The 22,677-nt window shown below is 38.3% G+C and overlaps 1 long non-coding RNA gene across 3 annotated transcripts in view; it reads right to left on the bottom strand.

The window, feature by feature from the left end:
• Positions 1-215: 215 nt before the first annotated feature.
• LOC143669098 (uncharacterized) overlaps positions 216-22,677 on the bottom strand; it is a 526,175-nt gene continuing 503,713 nt past the window's right edge. For all 3 annotated transcript variants that reach the window (XR_013168699.1, XR_013168702.1, XR_013168701.1), the window contains one exon: positions 216-2,518. This is a non-coding gene — a long non-coding RNA (uncharacterized LOC143669098). The remainder of the gene's footprint in view (positions 2,519-22,677) is intronic.

The following is a 22,677-nucleotide window of genomic DNA, read 5'->3' as shown; positions in this document are numbered from 1 at the left end:
ATTGCCACAGCCCAAATACCCCTAAAGAGAAGGATGGAAAGATCAAAGGTGATGGTGGAGTTATACAGAAAAGATAAGATTTAACAAATGAATATGAATGCTGAATCATTAAACCAATATATCTTTTAGTCTCTAGTATTTTAGAACAGCTAGAAGTAAAAACCTAAAATTGTGGAATTGTAATCCATGTCAAATTTTGAAATATTTTCTACAACTAATTGTGGTGCTCTACTTTGAAATTTATGGCTTTTTTGGTATATATGTTATTTTTTACAAAAAAAGTCAATTGTGATGATAAAAAAAAAATTTAAGCCCTCTAGCCTCCTATATTCTGGAGCAGCTAGAGGGAAAAATATGAGAAGATCACCTGGTAGCCCATGACAAACTTTGGGATCTGTCCTGTAACTACTTGTTGAAAAGTGCTTTGAAAACTATTGCTTTTTTTATTTCTTTGCTTTGTGTAGATGTTATACTATACAATAAAAAAGTTAAAAATAAAAAAAAGAATAGGAGAAAGATCAAAAGTTATGGTGGATTTACACAGAGAAGGCAGGGTTTAACAAATGAGTATGAGTGCCGAATCATTATACTGATATTTCTTTTAGCCTCCAGTACCTTAGAACAGCTAGAAGTAAAAGCCTAAAATTATATATTTGTAACCCACACCAAACTCTGAAATCTATTCCACAACTAATTGTTGCAATATACTCTGAAACATACTGCTTTTATGTGTATATGTTATTTAAAGAGAAGGAGGATTATAACAGAGAAGGCAGGATTTAGCAAATGAGTGTGACTGCTGAATCATTATACCGATACTTCTGTTGGTCTCCAGGGTCTTGGAGCAGCTAGAATAAAAAATGAAAAATCATTGAAATGTAACCCATACTAAACTTTGAAATCTGTTCCATAACTTCTTGTTGAAATGTACTTGAAAATTTCTTTTTCTGTATACATGTTATATTTTACAATTAAAAAAAATGTTTAAAAAAGAAACAAGGCTATTGGAACACAACTCTACAATTCAGGTGTTTCCCTCCAGCCACTCCAATACACCATAAACTAAAAATGGGATCTATACAATGCATAAGAATAACCTCCAGGATAAGCTCTCAACTCTGCTTGAAATCTCTCAGCCACTGACACTTTATTTTGTCTCATTTCTCTCTTCCTCCTTTTGGTCAAGAAGGTTTTCTCAATCCCTTGATGCCACGTCCTGTCTCATCTCAGGATTTCTGTCCCATGTTACCAGGGAAGTTTATACCCCTTGGAGTCACGTCCCACATAAAGGGGAGGGCAGTGAGTTCACTTGCTGTGTCAGCTTAGAGAGAGAGGCCACATCTGAGCAACAAAAGAGGTTCTGAGGGTGGCTCTTAGGTATAATTTTAAGTAGGCTTAGCCTATCTTTTGCAGGAGTAAGTTTCATAAGGGTGACCCCCAAGATCAAGGGCTTTGGCCTATTGATTTGGCTGTCCCCACTGCTTGCTAGAATATCAGAAATTCTCCAAATGGGGAAGTTGAATATTGCCCCCTTTCTCCCTATTCCCCCAAGGAGACTTTGCAAGTACTTCTTTATTCACTGTCCAAATCTCTCTGGGATTTATCAGGGCATCACACTAACCTGGACAAACCAACAAAATCTCATGCCCTATTCAAGATTCCACATACTTATGGTGTTAACTAAACTGACAATACAAGTTAAATTAGGAAATGCACTACCCAAAATATAAATTTTGCACTAAAATAAATCTCTCTCCTTTCAGCCTCACACAGAAGTTCAAGTTTTAAAACATGGATGATATCATTCTTTACCCAGTCTTCTGTTATACATTAGTCCTACCCAGAGCAGCCTCATTCATGTTTCTACTCGATGTCTGATTACTTTTTCAACTGTTTAAACAGTTCCTGTATGGTGCAGTGCTGACTTTCATAGCTTTATAATTCTAACTGTGAGTCTCAGGTGTCACACAAACACCCAAAGTTTCTGGGAAAGACCATGTGTTCTAGTTTGCTAGCTGCCAGAATGCAATATGCCAAGAATGGAATGGCTTTTAAAAAGTGGAATTTAATATGTTACAAGTTTACAGTTTAAGGATATGAAAATCTCCAAATTAAAGCAAGTCTATAAAAATGTCTAAACCAAGGCCCCATCAAGGGGTTATCTTCACTCAAGAAAGGCAGATGAAGTTCAGGGTTTCTCTCTCAGCCTAGAAAGGCACATGGTGACATCACTCAGCTTTCTGTCTTGGATTCTTGTTTCATAGAGCTCCCCCAGGGGTGTTTTCCTTCTTCATCCCCAAAGGTCTCTGGTAGTGTGGGCTCTTGGCCTTGTGGCTCAGCTTGGCTCTGCTGCAGCTTTCTCATGGCTCTAAAAGGGACTCTCTCCAAAAATAGGATTCCAGTAAACTAATCAAGACTCACATAGAATGGGTGGAGACATGTCTTCATCTAATCAAGTTTAATAGCCACAGCTGATTGAGTCACATCTCCATGAAGATAATCTAATCAAGTTTCCAGCCTATAGTAGTGAACAGGGATAGGAAGAAATGATTACTTCCACAAGATTGATTAGGATTAAAATATGGCGTTTCTAAGGTACATAAATCCTTTCAAACTGGCATACTGTGTTATGCACAAAAAGCTCAGTATCTCAGAATTTAGAATGAACAGTTACACCTCCTGCATATATGTGACTGCTGTAAGAGCTTACAATCTAGGGCCCTTTACAATAAGCCCCAACCTGATAACCCATGCTCTTGACTTTACTTCACCGAATTTTTATATTATAGTTAATTCATATGATTGAGGCATGTAATATTTGTCTTTTTGTTCCTGACATTTCATTCAACATTCAGTTCTTAAGTTTCATTCATCTAGTTGCCTGTATCAACTTCATTCCTTCTTATGGCCACTCAGTAGTCCATTGTATGTATACACCATATTTTCCCCTTCCATTTCTTAGTCATTGTACCCTTATGCTCCCCTCCATTCATTGTGAATCACAAACACTGCTGCCAGAATCACCAGCGTGCTAATGTCCATTTGTGTCCTCACACTCAGTTCCTCCAGGTATACACTGAGCAACTGGGTTTCAAGATCAAATGGCAACTCCATCCCTATCCTCCTGTGGAACCATTGCACTGCCCTCCAAAGGGCTAGACTTCTCATTTCCCTACCCACAGTAAATAGGTACATCTCTCTCTCCACATTCTCTCTAGCATTTGTTTCTCTCTGTTCATTTTTAAACAGTTTTATTCACACATCATACAATCTAGCTTAATTGTATAGACATGCCTTTGCTACCATACTGTATCTGAAGATATTTCCTTTTCTTCCACACAGAATCTATACCCCTTTCCGAATCCCCCACCCCACCCCATTGGCATCCAGTTTTGGCATAATGCCTTTGTTACATTCAGTGGAAGCAGTTACTAGTGACAGTAGATGTTAGTTTACATTTATTATACTTGCGACTCCCTCTTCAATGGCTACTGATAGAATCAGCTATAGTTTTCTTGGCAAAGTCACTTGATTCAAAGCAAGACAGCTACAAAAGGAAACTTGTGCAGTTAATTTTCTCAGGAGAGAGATATACACATCTAGAAAGCACTCTGAAATTTTCCAGCTATGGCTAGTATATGTTAGGTATGTTTATGTATGGAGCAGCTATATTTTGAAGTTAAATGGTCTGATCAATACATTTAATGATAATTGCTTTCATCCAAAGGTCTCTTTAACATTGATCTTCAAACTTATTTAATATTTTCTATTTATATAGTTGTAACAATTAAAAATGTTCCCAACTGGGCAGCAAAGATCTGACTGGGTCACACCTGCCAAGTGCTATCAAATTTATTATAGGTTACTTATATAGGTCACCATTTCTTAGGTTAGGAAGTATTAGGGTTGTTCTTTCACATCAACTTTAAGTTGAATTCTTTAAATTCAACCTGTAAATTCTTCTGGTAGAGCTTGTCTAATATTAGAATTAAATATTATAGGAATCGAAGCGTGTACAAAAATACAGGCCAAGATGGCGGCTTAGCAATGTGCGCGTTTTAATTCGTCCTCCAGAACAACTACTAAATAACCAGAAACAGTACAGAACAGTTCCCGGAGCCACGATAGCGACCAGAAACACAGCATACCCCAGTCTGGACCAGCTGGACCAGCTGCGAGTCTCCGGAACCATAAGTTCCCCAAGCCGCAGTGCCCGGTGCCCGGCGCCCCTCCCCCACAGGTGGCTTCCCAGAGGGAAAGGAAAGAGACTCTAACAGTAGCAGGGACTGAGTCCAACCAAACACCAATTGTGGCATTAATAAATTCTGACTACTAAAAATAGGCCCCCAGCTCAGGTGAAACTGGTCAAGGCAGAGGTCGCTTACTGGGCTAACCAAAAAAGAGGAAAGGGATGAAACAGGTTTTTGTGGCTGTTTCTAGGGAGGCTTGGCTGCCTCTGGATTCAGCAGCGGGACTACTCGGGCTGCAACTGCCCTAGGCATAGGCAGAAACAGACTGCTTTCCGGGCTATCTCCCGCCTGTGCCTTCCCCAGGGGAGGGGTGAAGCCCAACTTAGGTGGAATCCCTCTCTCAAGGAATTCAGACCCCAGGGCTTGGCAATTTGAAGCCATTAAAACCAGCCTACAATGTCTCCTCTGTCTCCACCACACCCCCAGCAGGGAAAGCCTTCCAAAGTTAAAGGAGCCACAACATCTTTTGCTGGTGGGACCCGCAGACAGACAAGCGCCACATACTGGGCAGGATAAGAAAAACAGAACCCAGAGACTTCACAGGAAAGTCTTTCAACCTGCTGGGTCTCACCCTCAGGGAAAACTGACGCAGGTGACTCCTTCCCCCTGATAGGAGGCCAGTTTAGTCCGGGAAAACCCGGATGGAGTCTGTAATACCTATGTAGACCCTCCTAAGGGTGGGGAAGGAAAAGGCACCTTATAAGCAGGACAAGAAACAAGAAAACAAGAACTGAAAAATTACCCTCTGTTAAACAAAACTTAAGCTAGAGGCCCATAAAAAGCTGAACTGAAGGTCAAAGAACAGATAGACAACAAACTCATCTAGCAAGAAAACCCTAGGTAAGATAAGTGAAAGCAATCTCCAGAATAAACTAATTAAGGTAATTAAATGTCTAGACGCCAGCAAAAAATAACAAATCACACCAAGAAAATTGAAGATATGGCCCAGTCAAAGGAACAAACCAATAGTTCAAATGAGATACAGGAGCTGAAACAACTAATTCAGAATATATGAACAGAAATGGAAAACCTGATCAAAAACTAAATCAATGAATTGAGGGAGGACATGAAGAAGGCAAGGAATGAACAAAAAGAAGAAATGGAAAGTCTGAAAAAACAAATCAGAATTTATGGGAATGAAAGATACAGTAGAAGAGATGAAAAAAAACAGTGGAAACCTACAATGGTAGATTTCAAGAGACAGAGGTTAGGATTAGTGAACTGGAGGATGGAACATCTGAAATCCAAAAAGAAACAGAAACTATAGGGAAAAGAATGGAAAAATATGAGCAGGGACTCAAGGAATTGAATGATAATATGAAGCACAAAAATATACATGTTGTGGGTGTCCTGGAAGGAGAAGAGAAGGGAAAGGGAGGAGAAAAACTAATGGAAGAAATTATCACTGAAAATTTCCCAACTCTTATGAAAGACTTAAAATTACAGATCCAAGAAGTGCAGTGCACCCCAAAGAGAATAGATCCAAATAGACGTTCTCCAAGACACTTACTAGTCAGAATGTCAGAGGTCAAAGAGAAAGAGAGGATCTTGAAAGCAGCAAGAGAAAAGCAATCCATCACATACAAGGGAAACCCAATAAGACTATGTGTAGATTTCTCAGCAGAAACCATGGAGGCGAGAAGACAGTGGGATGATATATTTAAATTACTAAAAGAGAAAAACTTCCAACCAAGAATTCTATACCCAGCAAAATTGTCCTTCAAAAATGAGGGAGAAATTAAAACATTTTCAGACAAAGAGTCACTGAGAGAATTTGTGACCAAGAGAACAGCCCTGCAAGAAATACTAAAGGGAGCACTAGAGACAAATACAAAAATACAGAAGAGAGAGGTGTGGAGAAGAGTGTAGAAAGAAGGAAAATTAGATACGACATATAAAATACAAAAGGCAAAATGGTAGAGGAAAGTACTACCCAAACAGCAATAACACTAAATGTTAATGGGTTGAACTCCCCAATCAAAAGACATAGACTGGGGCAAGCCCCGGTGGCTCAGCAGGCAAGAATGCTTGCCTGCCATGCCAGAGGACCTGGGTTTGTTTCCCAGTGTCGGCCCATGTAAAAAAAAAAAAAACAAAAAAAACGGATCTCTCAAATAAAATCTATTTAAAAAAAAAAAAGACCTAGACTGGCAGAATGGATTAAAAAATATGATCCTTCTATATGCTGTCTACAGGAAACACATCTTAGACCCAAAAATAAACATAGGGAGACTTCCGGGTCAAGATGGCGGCTTAACAACGAGCGTATTTTAGTTCGTCCTCCAGAACACCTACTAAATAACCAGAAACAGTACAGAACAGCTCCTGGGGCCACGTCAGTGACCAGACACACAGCGTACCCCAGTCTGGACCAGCTGGACCGGCTGCGAGCACCCCTTAACCGTGAGTTCCCAAAGCTGCGGCAGCCAGTGCCCCTCCCCCACAGGCTGCTTTCCAGAGGGGAAAGGAAAGGACTTTACCAGCAGCAGAGACTGGGCACAATCAAACACCAATTGTGGAACTAATTAACTAATTCTGACGACTAAAAACAGGCCCCCAGCTTAGGTGAACCTGATCAAAGCGGAGGTTGCTCATTTTTGCCCCAGTGGCAAGGGGGCAGGACTGACAGAAAAAGGGGGAAAAAAAAAAAGAAGGAAGCAGAGGTTTTTGTGGCTGTGTATCTATAAAGGCTTGACTGCCTCTGGATACAGCAGCAGGACTTTACAGGCTGCAGCTGTCCCAGACATAGGCAGAAGTGAGCTCTTTTGGGGGCTTGTCTGGAGCCTGTGCCTTCCCCACCAGGGGGTGAAGCCCAACTCAGGTGGAATCCCTCCATCAAGGAATTCAGAAACCAGGGCTTGGTAATTTGAAGCCATTAAAACCAGCCTACAATCTCTCCTCTGTCTCCACCACGCCCCCAACAGGGTGAGTCTGCCAAAGTTAAAGGTACCGCATCATCTTATGCTGGTGGGACCTGCAGTTAAACAAGCACCACATACTGGGCAGGATAAGAAAAACAGAGTCCAGAGACTTCACAGGGAAGTCTTTCAACCTGCTGGGTCTCACCCTCAGGGAAAACCAACGCAGGTGACTCTTTCCTCCTGATAGGAGGCCAGTTTGGTCTGGGAAAATCTGGCTGGGGTCTATAATATCTAAGTAGACACTCCTAAATGTGTGCGGGTGAAAGGCACCACACAAGCAGGGCAAGAAACAAGAAAACCAGAACGGGAAAATTCTCCTCTGTTAAACAAAACTTAAGCTAAAGGTCCAGCTAAAGCTGAACGGAATGTCAAAGAACAGATAGACGCAAATTCATCCAGCAAGAAAACCCTAGATAAAAGAGGTGAAAGCAACCTCCAGAATAAACTAATTAAGGTAATTAAATGCCTAGACACCAGCAAAAAATAAATCACACTAGGAAAATTGAAGATATGGCCCAGTCAAAGGAACAAACCAACAATTCAAATGACATACAGGAGCTGAAACAATTAATTCAGAATGTACGAACAGACATGAAAAACCTCATCAAAAACCAAATCAATGAATTGAGGGAGGATATAAAGAAGGCAAGGAAAGAACAAAAAGAAGAAACTGAAAGTCTGAAAAAACAAATCACAGAACTTATGGGAATAAAAGACACAGTAGAAGAGATGAAAAAAACAGTGGAAACCTACAATGGTAGATTTCGAGAGACAGAACATAGGATTTCAAAACTGGAGGATGGAACATCTGAAATCCCACAAGAAACAGAAACTATAGGAAAAACAATGGAAAAATATGAGCAGGGACTCAGGGAATTGAAAGACAATATGAAGCGCATGAATATACGTGTTGTGGGTGTCCCAGGAGGAGAAGAGAAGGGAAAAGGAGGACGAAAACTAATGAAAGAAATTATCACTGAAAATTTCCCAACTCTTATGAAAGACTTAAAATTACAGATCCAAGAAGTGCAGCGTACCCCAAAGAGAATAGATCCAAATAGACATACTCCAAGACATTTAATAATCAGAATGTCAGAGGTCAAAGAGAAAGAGAGGATCTTGAAAGCAGCAACAGAAAAGCAATCCATCACATACAAGGGAAGCCCAATAAGACTATGCGCAGATCTCTCAGCAGAAACCATGGAGGCGAGAAGACAGTGGGATAATATATTTAAATTATTAAAAGAGAAAAACTGCCAACCAAGAATTCTATATCCAGCAAAACTGTCCTTCAAAAATGAGGGAGAAATTAAAACATTTTCAGACAAAAAATCACTGAGAGAATTTGTGACCCAGAGACCAGCTCTGCAAGAAATACTAAAGGGAACAGTAGAGACAGATACGAAGGCAGAAGAGAGAGATGTGGAGAAGAGTGTAGAAAGGAAGACTATGAGTAAAGCTAAAAAGAAGGAAAATTAGATATGACTTATAAAATCCAGAAGGCAAAATAGAAGAAAGTACCACCCATGCAGTAATAACACTGAATGTTAATGGATTAAACTGTCCAATCAAAAGACATAGCCTGGCAGAATGGATTAAAAAACAGGACCCATCTATATGCTGTCTCTACTCAAAGGACATGAGGCCAAGGACACAAATGGACATTTTACACATCAATGTTTATAGGAGCATTATTAACAATTACCAAGAGATGGAAACAGCCAAAATGTCCATCAACAGACAGCTGACTAAACAATCTGTGATATTTACATAAGATGGAATATTATGCAGCTGTAAGACAGAATAAAGTTATGAAGTATGTAACAACATGAATGGACCTTAAGGACATTATGCTGAGTGTGATTAGCCAGGAACAAAAGGACAAATACTGTATGGTCTCACTGGTATGAACTGACATTAGTGAATAAACTTGGAACATGTCGTTGGTAACAGAGACCATCAGGAGATAGAAATAGGGTGAGATATTGGGTAATTGGAGCTGAAGGGATACAGATTGTGCAACAGGACTGAATATAAAAACTCAGAAATGGACAGCACAATACTACCTAACTGTAATGTAATTATGTTAAAACACTGAATGAAGCTGCATGTGAGAATGATAGAGGGAGGAGGGCTGGGGACATAAATGAAATCAGAAAGAAAGATAGATGGTAAATATCAAGACGGTATAATCTAGGAATGCCTAGCATGTATAATAATAGTGAAATGTACAATGTACAAATTTTAAAAATGTTTTTGCATGAGGAAGAACAAAGGAATGTCATTACTGCAGTGTGCTGAAAATAGATGGTATTTCGTAGTTTAAAATTTCAACTAATGTGTTAGACTAAAGCAAAAAATGTTTATTTGTTACAAAATTTATATTTTGACTAGAGCATTTCCTAATATAACTCATGTAGATAGTTTGATTGAATGTCGTAAGTACTTGGAATCTCAGGTAGGACATGAGATTTTGTTAGTTTGTCCAAAGTGATGCCCCGATGAATCCCAGAGTGATTTGATCAGTGACTAAAAAAGTGTTTCCAAGCCCCCGTCAGGGAATGGTGAGTGTGGGGAAAAATTCAACTTCCCCAAGTTGAATTCCTGATATTCTCACAAGCAGTGTGGACAACCAAAGCTATAGGCTAAGCCCCCAGTCTTGGGAGTTGTTCATATGAAACTTTCCCCACAAAGGATATGTCAAGTCTACTTAAAATTTAGGCCTAAGAATCACCCCCAAGAGAGCCTCTTTTGTTGCTCAGATGTGGCCTCTCTCTCCAGCCAACATGATGAGCAGTCTCACCACCCTTCCCTTCTCTGTGTGGGACATGACTCCCAGGGGTGTGGACCTTCCTGGCAACGTGGGACAGAGATCCTGGAATAAGCTGAGACTCAACATCAAGGGACTGAGAAAAACCCTAGAATGAGCTGAGAATTAACATCAAGGGATTGAGAGAACCTTCTCGACCAAAGGGGGAAGAGTGAAAGGAGACTAAGTGTCAATGGCTGAGAGATTCCAAACAGAGTTGAGAGGTTATCCTGGAGGTTATTCTTATGCATTAAGTAGATATCACCTTGTTTTTCAAGATGTACCAGAGAGGCTGGAGGGAACTGCCTGAAAATGTGGAGCTGTGTTCCAGTAGCCATGTTTCTTGATGATGATTGAACAATGATATAGCTTTCACAATGAGACTCTGTGAATGTGAAAACCCTGCGTCTGATGCTCCTTTTAGCTACTATATCAACAGAAGAGTAGAACATATGCAATAAAAATAAATAATAGGGGGAACAAATGTTAAAATAAATTTAGTTTGAAATGCTAGTGGTAAATGAAAGCGAGGGGTAAGGGGTATGGTATGTATAATCTTTTTTTTCTCTGTTATCGTTTTATTTCTTTTTCTGTTGTCTTTTTATTTCTTTTTCTAAATCGATGCAAATGTTCTAAATAATGATGAATATGCAACTATGTGATGATATTAAGAATTACTGATTGTATATATAGAATGGAATGATATCTTAATGTTTTGTTTGTTAATTTTTTAATTAATGAAAAAGTTAAAAAAAAATAAAAAAATAAACATAGGTTGAAAGTGAAAGGTTGGGAAAAGATATTTCATGCAAATACCAACCAGAAAAGAGCAGGAGTAGCTATACTAATATCCAACAAATTAGACTTCAAATGTAAAACAGTTAAAAGAGACAAAGAAGGATACTATCTACTAATAAAAGGTACAATTCAACATGAAGACATAACAATCATAAATATTTATGCACTGAACCAGAATGCCCCAAAATACGTGAGGCAAACACTGCAAACACTGAAAAGGGAAATAGACACATCTACCATAATAGTTGGAGACTTCAATTACCCACTCTCATCAATGGACAGAACATCTAGACAGAGGATCAATAAAGAAACAGATAATGTGAATATTACAGTTAATGAGCTAGACTTAACAGACATTTATAGGAAATTACACCCCACAACAGCAGGATACACCTTTTTCTCAAGTGCTCATGGATCATTCTCAAAGATAGACCATATGCTGGGTCAAAAAGCAAGTCTCAACAAGTTTAAAAAGATTGAAATCATACACAACACTTTCTCAGATCATAAAGGAATGAAGTTGGAAATTAATAATAGGCAGAGCGCCAGAAAATTCACAAATATGTGGAGGTTCAACAACACACTCTTAAACAACCAGTGGGTCAAGGAAGAAATTACAAGAGAAATTAGTAAATATCTCGAGGCGAATGAAAACGAAAACACAACATAACAAAACCTATGGGATGCAGCAAAGGCAGTGCTAAGAGGGAAATTTATTGCCCTAAATGCCTATATCAAAAAAGAATAAAGGGCAAAAATTTGGGAATTAACTGTCCACTTGGAAGAACTGGAGAAAGAACAGCAAACTAACCCCAAAGCAAGCAAAAGGAAAGAAATAACAAAGATTAGAGCAGAAATAAATGAAATTGAGAACATGAAAACAATTGAGAAAATCAATAAAACCAGAAGTTGGTTCTATGAGAAAATCAATAAGATTGATGGGCCCTTAGCAAGATTGACAAAAAGAAGAAGAGAGAGGAGGCAAATAAATAAGGTCAGAAATGGAAGAGGAAACATAACCACTGACCTCACAGAAATAAAGGAGGTAATAACAGGATACTATGAACTTTATGCTAATAAATACAACAATGTAGATGAAATGGACAAGTACCTAGAAAAGCATGAACAACCAACTTTGACTCTAGAAGAAATAGATGACCTCAACAAACCAATCACAAGTAAAGAAATTGAATCAGTCATTAAAAAGCTTCCCAAAAAGAAAAGTCCAGGACCAGATGGCTTCACATGTGAATTCTACCAAACATTCCAGAAAGAATTAGTACCAACTCTGCTCAAACTCTTCAAAAAAATTGAAGTGGCGGGAAAGCTACCTAATTCATTCTATGAAGCCAACATCACCCTCATACCAAAACCAGGCAAAGATATTACAAAAAAAGAAAACTACAGACCAATCTCTCTAATGAATATAGATGCGAAACTCCTCAACAAAATTCTAGCAAATCGAATCCAGCAACACATTAAAAGAATTATACATCATGACCAAGCAGGATTCATCCCAGGTATGCAAGGATGGTTCAACATAAGAAAATCAATTAATGTAATACACCATATCAACAAATCAAAGCAGAAAAATCACATGATCATCTCAATTGATGCAGAGAAGGCATTTGACAAGATTCAACATCCTTTCCTGTTGAAAACACTTCAAAAGATAGGAATACAAGGGAACTTCCTTAAAATGATAAAGAGAATATATGAAAAACCCACAGCTACTATCATCCTCAATGGGGAAAAACTGAAAACTTTCCCCCTAAGATCAGGAACAAGACAAGGATGTCCACTATCACCACTGTTATTCAACATCATGTTGGAAGTTCTAGCCAGAGCAATTAGACAAGAAAAAGAAATACAAGGCATCAAAATTGGAAAGGAAGAAGTAAAACTATCACTGTTTGCAGATGATATGATACTATACATCGAAAACCCTGAAAAATCCACAGCAAAACTACTAGAGCTAATAAACGAGTACAGCAAAGTGTCAGGTTACAAGATCAACATTCAAAAATCTATAGTGCTTCTATACACGAGCAATGAACAAGCTGAGGGGGAAGCAAGAAACGAATTCCATTTACAATTGGAACTAAAAGAATAAAATACTTAGGAATAAATTTAACTAAAGAGACAAAAGACCTATACAAAGAAAACTACAAAAAACTGTTAAAAGAAATCACAGAAGACCTAAATAGATGGAAGGGCATACCATGTGCATGGATTGGAAGACTAAATATAGTTAAGATGTCAATTCTACCTAAATTGATTTACAGATTCAATGCAATACCAATCAAAATCCCAACAACTTACTTTTCAGAAATAGAAAAACCAATAAGCAAATTTATCTGGAAGGGCAGGGTGCCCTGAATTGCTAAAAGTATCTTGAGGAAATAAAACGAAGCTGGAGGTCTCATGCTGCCTGACTATAAGGCATATTATGAAGCCACAGTGGTCAAAACAGCGTGGTACTGGCGTAAAGATAGATATATCGACCAATGGAATCGAATAGAGTGCTCAGATATAGACCCTCTCATCTATGGACATTTGATCTTTGATAAGGCAGTCAAGCCAACTCATTTGGGACAGAACATCTCTTCAATAAATGGTGCCTAGAGAATTGGATATCTATATGCAAAAGAATGAAAGAGGACCCGTATCTCACACCCTATACAAAAGTTAACTCAAAATTGATCAAAGATCTAAACATTAGGTCTAAGACCATAAAACAGTTAGAGGAAAATGTAGGGAGATATCTTATAAATGTTATAATTGGGAGTGGTTTTATGGACCTTACACCTAAAGCAAGAGCACTGAAGAAAGAAATAAATAAATGGGAGCTCCTCAAAATTAAACACTTTTGTGCATCAAAGAACTTCATCAAGAAAGTAAAAAGACAGCCTACACAATGGGAGACAATATTTGGAAACGACATATCAGATAAAGGTCTAGTATCTAGAATTTATAAAGAGATTTTTCAACTCAGCAACAAAAAGACAGCCAATCCAATTACAAAATGGGAAAAGGACTGGAACAGACACTTCTCAAAAGAGGAAATACAAGTGGCAAAAAGGCACGTGAAGAGATGCTCAATGTCCCTGGCCATTAGAGAAATGCAAATCAAAACCACAATGAGATATCATCTCACACCCACCAGAATGGCCATTATCAACAAAATAGAAAATGACAAGTGCTGGAGAGGATGTGGAGAAAGAGGCACACTTATCCACTGTTGGTGGGAATGTCAAATGGTGCAACCACTGTGGAAGGCAGTTTGGCGGTTCCTCAAAAAGATGAATATAGAATTGCCATGTGACCCAGCAATACCATTGCTAGGTATCTACTCAGAGGACTTACGGGCAAAGATACAAACGGACATTTGCACACCAATGTTTATAGCAGCATTATTTACAATTGCAAGGAGATGGAAACAGCCAAAATGTCCATCAACAGATGAGTGGCTAAACAAACTGTGGTATACACATATGATGGAATATTATGCAGCTTTAAGACAGAATAAACTTATGAAGTATGTAACAACATGGATGGACCTTGAGAACATTATGCTGTGTGAGACTAGCCAAAAACTAAAGGACAAATACTGTATGGTCTCACTGATATGAACTGACATTAGTGAATAAACTTGGAATATGTCATTGGTAACAGAGACCATCGGGAGATAGAAATAGGGTGAGATATTGGGTAATTGGAGCTGAAGGGATACAGACTGTGCAACAGGACTGGATACAAAACCTCAGAAATGGACAGCACAATAATACCTAACTGTAATGTAATTATGTTAAAACACTGAATGAAGCTGCATGTGAGAATGATAGAGGGAGGAGGGCTGGGGACATAAATGAAATCAGAAAGGAAGATAGATGTTAAAGATCGAGATGGTATAATCTAGGAATGCCTAGAGTGTATAATAATAGTGAAATGTACAATGTACAAATTTTAAAAATGTTTTTGCATGAGGAAGAACAAAGGAATGTCATTATTGCAGGGTGCTGAAAATAGATGATAATTCATACTTTAAAATGTCACCTTATGTGTGAGACTAAAGTAAAAAAATTTTTATTTGTTACAAAATTTAGATTTTGACTAGAGCATTTCCTAATATAACTCATGTAGATAGTTTGATTGAATGTCATAAGTACTTGGAATCTCAGGTAGCACATGAGATTTTGTTGGTTTGTCCAGAGTGATGCCCCAATGAATCCCAGAATGATTTGATCAGTGACTGGAAAAGTATTTGCAAGCCCCCTTCGGGGAATGGTGAGAGTGGGGAGAAATTCAACTTCCCCAAGTTGAATTCTTGATATTCTCACAAGCAGTGTGGACAACCAAAGCTATAGGCTGAGCCCCCAGTCTTGGGGTTTGTTCATATGAATCTTAACCCCACAAAGGATAGGTCAAGTCTGCTTAAAATTTAGGCCTAAGAGTCACCCCCAAGAGAGCCTCTTTTGTTGCTCAGATGTGGCCTCTCTTTCCAGCCAATGTGACGAGCAGTCTCACCACCCTTCCCCTCTCTGCATGGGACATGACTCCCAGGGGTGTGAACCTTCCTGGCAACGTGGGACAGAGATCCCGGAATGAGCTGAGACTCAGCATCAAAGGACTGAGAAAAACCCTGGAATGAGCTGAGAATTAATATCATGAGATTGAGAGAACCTTCTCGACCAAAGGGGGAAGAGTGAAATGAGACTAAGTGTCAATGGCTGAGAGATTCCAAACAGAGTTGAGAGGTTATCCTGGAGGTTATTCTTATGCATTAAGTAGATATCACCTTGTTATTCAAAATGTAGTGGAGAGGCTGGAGGGAACTGCCTGAAAATGTAGAACTGTGTTCTAGTAGTCATGTTTCTTGATGATTGAACAATGATATAATTTTCACAATGAGACTCTGTGAATGTGAAAACCTTGTGTCTGATGCTCCTTTCAGCTACTATAGCAACAGAAAAGTAGAACATATGGAATAAAAATAAATAATAGGAGGAACAAATGTTTAAATAAATTCAGTTTGAAATGCTAGTGGTAAATGAAAGTGAGGGGTAAGGGGTATGGTATGTATAATCGTTTTTTTTCTCTGTCATCATTTTATTTCTTTTTCTGTTGTCTTTTTATTTCTTTTTCTAAATCGATGCAAATGTTCTAAGAAATGATGAATATGCAACTATGTGATGATATTAAGAATTACTGATTGTATATGTAGAATGGAATGATATCTTAATGTTTTGTTTGTTAATTTTTTTAATTAATAAAAAAAAAAATTTTTTAATTTATTACAAACACTCTGATTACCAGACTCTACTTCTCTAAGATGGGAATCCAAACCTTAATCATATCAGGTCAGTGTGGAAATTTAATACGATTGTTGGGGAGAATATCTTATAAATGGTACAGTGTTATCATAAAGATCCTCATTTTATTAGTATAATTCCTAATTCTTCCCTGTGTCAGAAAAACATATCTTTAGAAAGTCATTTTCCAGACAAACTCCTCCTTTAGGTAGGGTAAACTCTTTAACTAGAGTTCCTAATGGGAACCATCTGAGGCTAGACATTTCCTGAAACCACATCTCTGCCCAGCTTCTTCTCCTGCCCTGTCCTGTTTCCCTTATTCCCTCACAGGATTTTTCTGACAGCATCAGTTCAATAAATCACTTTCACAAGAATCCCCATCTCAGGCTCTCCATTTAGGGAATCTGGCCTAAAAGACTCCCTGGGATGATTAGTTTCATGTGTCAACTTGGCCAGACTATGGTTTCCAGTTGTTTAGTAAAATAATAATCTAGGTGTTGCTGTGAAAGTCTTTTGTAGTTGAAATTAATATCTACAGTCATCTGACTTTAAGTAAAGGAGATTAAACTCAATAATATGGATGGGCCTTTTCCAATCACTTGAAGGCCTTAAGACCAAAAAAAAAACACAACAACAAACAAACAGATTTCCTACAGAAGGAGTTGTGCCTTGAGACTAGGACATCAACACTTAGTGTGAGTTTTCAGCCTTCCTGCCTCCTCTACAGATTTCAGATTATCCAGCTCTCATCATTGCAGTATATCTAATCAATATATCCTACTGGTTCTGTTTCTCTGGAGAACCCTGACTGATACAATTTCCTAAGCAGACACTGGTGTTTAGAGTTAGACTATGTCTTGTCTGCTTTATACATTGGATTTCTCTATACATACCTAATTTAATACCAGTCTTATTTTAGGTATTTCAACAGTTGTTTTCTGGTTGATTGGTTGGAATAGCTACCATCACAGTATCTACAAGAGTAAAGACTAGTGACTTCAGTTTTAAAGACCCAGAGATCAAGAATATAGATGCGAAATACAGAAACCATCAATGGAAAACCTGTTCATCTATCTTAACAGCTGCTGTAAATCACAGTTAGTTGAGAGCAGTGACTGGTATTGAATGTGAATACTGCCAAAGTGATAGGATCAAATGTGTCATTTGGAAACTGCACATACATCCAGAGAGATTCTGAGGAATATTGTCATTGAGCACTGTCATATGCTTTGTAGATGGAGTGTGTCAACCTTGTGACAGCATATCCTGCAGAAAGGGCCTCTGAGGAAGTCAGAGGACAGGTTTTGTCTTTTCAGTCCTCCTGAGATTACAGACACAAGTTCAATTAAAGGTAACAAAAGAATAAGAGCAGCATCTTTCACTACTGTGAACAACCAGAAATTTCTTCTTTTTTGATATTATTATGCTTCATATCATTATAAAAGAAAAACTAAATATGATCCATAGAGTCATATGTTTGTTCAGTAGAAGCAGTCTTGCCCTTTCTTTACAGCTTTCTCATTACAATCACATAAAATAACACACAAAAGTACTTTGTAAGCAGCAATGCACTATATGACTATATGGTACTAAATGATTATTAATAATATTAATAAAAGCATTTCCCATAGGTTCACATTAGGTGCTTCAGGCATATTAGAATTCAATCCGTGGCAAGTGTTAGAATCCTAATATAAACTACTCTTAGCAAAGAAGGACTTAATCACTGGAGTAGGTGGAGCACAAATGGCTCCTGGCACAAGCAGAAGGTGTAATTGTTAAAATGTGCAGCAGTGGTGAATTAGTATGTTATACCAGTAGAGGGTAATACACTAGCTGGTGTGATGTACAAAGTCTTCGAGAGGTGCCAGGACATGGTAACTCACTATGATGACAAAAATATCCTAAGGATATTGCTAAGAAATATTCATAATCTAGAACAATGTCCTCAAACTTCGCTTGCATCAAAATCACTTGAAGAGTTTGGTAAAACACAAATCTCTGGATCCCAATCTGTTCTTTCTGATTCAGAAGGTCTGAGGTGGAGTCAAAGAATTTTTAAAGTTTTAACAAATTCCAAAGTGATGCCGATACCAGTCCTGGGACCTTCCTTTGAAACCACACTTCTAGGAAAAGTTAACAAGTGCAGATGATTAACAGACAATGAAAGTCAGAGGGCCTCTACACTCCCTTACAAAGTGACTCCCATTTCTTACAACAGGAGGGAAGAAAAAACAGAGGACCAGAGTGGTCCAAATCCACAGAAGGGTAAATGCTCAATCAAACCAGGGCTGTTATTTCAAGACCAGGACCCTGGTTGGAAACTTGGGACCTTTCCATTTGGAATGGAGTCACCTAAATAGATGCTTCTCAAAATATTTAACTTACAGAGTTTCTGAAGCTTTGGAGCCTGTAGAAGTGGCCCACACCTCCCTGTCATTCTCTCTTGATTGAAAACAATGCAGAGGCCTCTTCCCTGAAAAATAACATGTACTCCACACTGCATTTTCAATGGGCATTTTCCCTTAACAATACCCTGCATGCCAAACTTACTCTCAACATCTGCTTCCAAGGAGCTCAATCTGTGAAAATGGTTCACTAGCTAGTGATTACTGGAAGCACAAGCTCCGCAGCACCAGGGCTCTTCTTTTTCAATTTTTTTTCTCTGCCTGTTCACTAAATTCTCTTCCACTGAAGACATACTTTCTCAGTCCTGTGGTCAGCACAACTATAGATGCATGCCAGCAATTCTGTGACCCAGGAGTCTAAGAGGCATCTCTTCTGGTGAACTTTGAAAAAAAATTCAGGGAATAGCCATCATTGGTCTGGTTTGGATTACGGGTTCACACCTTGGGCTGAGTAAGCACTGCTCTCAGAGCCATAAAGAACTATGATTATAGCATTCTGGGTTAAGTCCTCACCTTTATGGCTAATGAATCAAGGACTAGTACCAGAAGAAGAGGGAGAAGGTTCAGAATAGACAAGATTGATAACCACTCCAGTAAATCACACCAGTAAGAAATTTTGGAATGTGACAAATACTGAGTCATACCAGAATCTCTCCCTATGTTATGAATTATTTTTGATAGCTTAAAAAAAGGGAAGAAAAGAAAAAATGATTATTTCTTCCATAACAGATTTCCTTATCTGACTGGGTATGAAAGTAAGAGTTAGTAATCTTAGTTACAACAGACAGAAACCTAAACTCACACTAGTTTAAGCACAAGGTGGAATTTCCAGGAAGGACTGCCAGAAAGAAAGTAGTTCTGCTGGCCTCAAACATCATCAAAGCCATCTCTCTTCCCATCTCTCACCCCTCCTTTTCAAGTGTCAGCGTCATGCTCTCAACCCAGATTTCTCCACGTAGCAGGGAACAAAAGAACATGAAGCCACCTGCCTCCTATTTTCCAGCTTTGCTTTTTTGTTTTGTTTTGTTTGCATTGCCAGTTTGAACAACTATATGAAAAATTGTGATGGCTCATTTGGTCATATGCCTGACTCTGGAACCAATCAAGCAATTTCAGGTTGGACCAGTGTGGCTCATGCATTGATGCCTAGGTGTAATCATTATAAAAGAAGAGACAAATTATGTGAGGACATGGAAGAAGCAAGTGATTAGATGGTTAGAGATGGAGAAGCACCATTAATGTCACAGTACATGTGGGAAGAATACTAGAGAGAGAACATTTTTCTCAGGATTTGCTTTCTACCAGCAGTAAGGGAAGTTATATGCTCGAAGCCTGCAAAGTTCAAAATATAGCACAAGAAAGGAAAGCATACGTTTTATTTTCATTCAAAATCTTCCATCTTTGTAATGGTACAAAAAAAAACAGTCATAAACTATTCTCAGTATCTAAATGGATAATTAAATCAACCTCATTGTTTTTCAGATTAGAAAGTTAAAGTCCATGGAGGGCTGATTTACTCAAAGACAAAGACATTATTTGGTGATGGTACCATGACTTCTAGTCCAGGGCTCCTTCCACAATACCTGTTGTAAGTTCCCCATTTAAACTTGTTTACAACAAGTATTCCCAAGATTCTGGACAATTATTGAACATAGTCCCTGATTTTCAGGGTTGTGGCAATTTTGTGACCTTTTTTCTGCTCACAAAGGTTTATTGTCTTACAAAAGCAAGCCAATAAAAAGTTAAAAATTACCACTGAAAAGTATGAGCTAGCATCAGTGTGCTGGTTTGAAATGATGAATGTACCCCAGAAAAGCCATGCTTTAATCCTAATTCCATTTTGTAAAGGCAGCCATTTCTTCTAATCCCTATTCAGTATTGTATGTTTGAAACTGTAATTAGATCATCCCCCTGGAGATGTCATTTAATCAAGAGTGGTTGTTAAACTGGATTAAGTAGAGGCATATCTCCACCCATTTGGGTGGGTCTTGATTAGTTTCTGAAGTTCCTATAAAAGAGGAAACATTTTGGAGAATGAGAGACTCACAGAGAGCAGAGCAGAACGACAAAGCCATGAGAAGCAGAAGTCCACCAACCAGTGACCTTTGGAGATGAAGAAGGAAAACGCCTCCCAAGGAGTTTCATGAAACAGGAAGCCAGGAAAAGAAGCTAGCAGATAACGCTGTGTTCACCATGTGCCCTTCCAGATGAGACAGGAACCCTGACTATGTTCACCATGTGCCTTCTCACTTGAGAGAGAAACCCTGAAATTCATTGGCCTTCTTGAATCAAGGTATCTTTCCCTGGATCCCTTAGATTGGACATGTCTATAGACTTGTTTTATTTGGGACATTTTCTCAGCCTTGGAACTGTAAACTAGCATCTGATTAAATTCCCCTATTTAAAAGTTATTCCATTTCTGGTATATTGCATTCTGGCAGCTAGCAAACTAGAACAATCAGTTTTCAAAATTTAGACTTAGAAGCCCAGGCTTTAAACCTAATGTACTGCACCCAATTTTAATTCCCTAAATTGCAATTCCACTACTTAAATCTTAACTATTCTTGAAAGCATTGATTCATATATTTTATACCCTTTGTCTGCATTCTACCAGAATTGTGAGAAAATGTGGCAAGAAAAAAAAAAGAGAAAGAACAGTGAAGACCATATCTGTATCCAGAGAGAAATAAAAAGGCATTTAGCACATAGTGGCACCAGAAAAAGTTAACTTTGTGCCAGTCTTTGAAGGAATAAGTAAAGCAAGTTCACCTAAGTCATATCTCAATACTTATGAAATTATTAATTATAAGTATAATTGGGCTTTCCTTATCTCTCAGAGTATTCAAATGCCTTAAAAAGCTCAAATAGAAATGCTAAAATAGTTTTGGGACTCACTTTCACCTTGTATGGCAAAAGTTGTCTTACTGCATTTCAATTTACAGGATGAAAAGTTTAAAAAAAAAAAAGAGAGAGCAGCAGTTCTTTGCTCTCTTTATGACTGTGTTCCTCCTATATTATGTTTCTCCTCTGGAGTTTGGACATCAAGTCTGAGCTCAAGACATATTTGAAAGTAGTCAATGTATGTAGTAATTAAAGTCATGGGATTCAAAGATACCACCTAAGGAGTCAATGGAGATAAAAGAAGGCAAAAGGCCTGAAAACAGAGCCTGTGTCAACAGGACTAAAAGTCAAGGTACCAAATGCAAGAGAAGACGAGAATGTGGAAGGAGGAACCAAGTAAGAATGATGTCTTGGAATGCAAGTGAAGAAAGAATTTCAATTTGGACAAAGTAGTCAACCATGTCCTATGCTGCTAAAGATGGAATAAGATGAAAATGGAAAATTGATTTCTGGATTTGGCAATGTGGAGGTGTAAGGAGACCTTGACAAGAACTAATGTGATATGCATAAAAATTTAATTGGAGGGGGTTCAAGAGTATGTGGGAGGAGAGGAAAGTACAAACCACTCATTATAGGGTGGCCTATCTCTCAAGGGGAGCAGAGAAATGGGGAGGAAGCTGCAGGTATCAGGAGGTTTTCTGCCTTTTTTTCTAAGATGGGAGATAGCAGAGAGTGCTTTTATTCTGATGTGATGATCCAGTAAAAAGGGGGAAATTTCAAATGCAGGAGAAAAGAGACAATTACAAGATGAATAAAATTGAATAGACTGATGAGAATGTTATCAAGTGCACAAATGAGAGTGTTATCCTTAGCTAGGAGTGAATATAGTTCAACTGAAGTAGCAAGAGAGAAGGCAGAGTGGATGGGCAAAGACACAAGTAGGTTAGTAGATTTGGTAATGAAAGCATGTGGAAGCACTTTTTAGATCACTTATATTTTCTCAGTAAAATGAGAACATCATCAGCAGAGAAGGAGTAGGGGAAAATTGAGAGAAGAGAAGGTATGAGCGGCTCACCCAGGATCATGTGAGAGTAAAAATACTTGGGAAATACAACAGGATTACTGGAAAGTACCGAAGACCCATTTGAGATCAGGGGCTATTTACTTAGAATAGAATCAGAAGGTTTTCATGTTCTTTTCTTGAGTTATATCCACTTGCCTGTTCACAATGATTCAGAAGGGAAATGTGGATATTCGTGGGATAAGGAATTGTAAAAACTATGATTTTAAGGAATTCTTGGAATTGGGAGGTCAGCATAAGTAACTTGGAAATATAGG

This window comes from Tamandua tetradactyla, chromosome 25 (assembly GCF_023851605.1).
Source record: "Tamandua tetradactyla isolate mTamTet1 chromosome 25, mTamTet1.pri, whole genome shotgun sequence".
NCBI lineage: Eukaryota > Metazoa > Chordata > Mammalia > Pilosa > Myrmecophagidae > Tamandua > Tamandua tetradactyla.
This window is presented reverse-complemented; position numbering and strand designations above follow the sequence as displayed.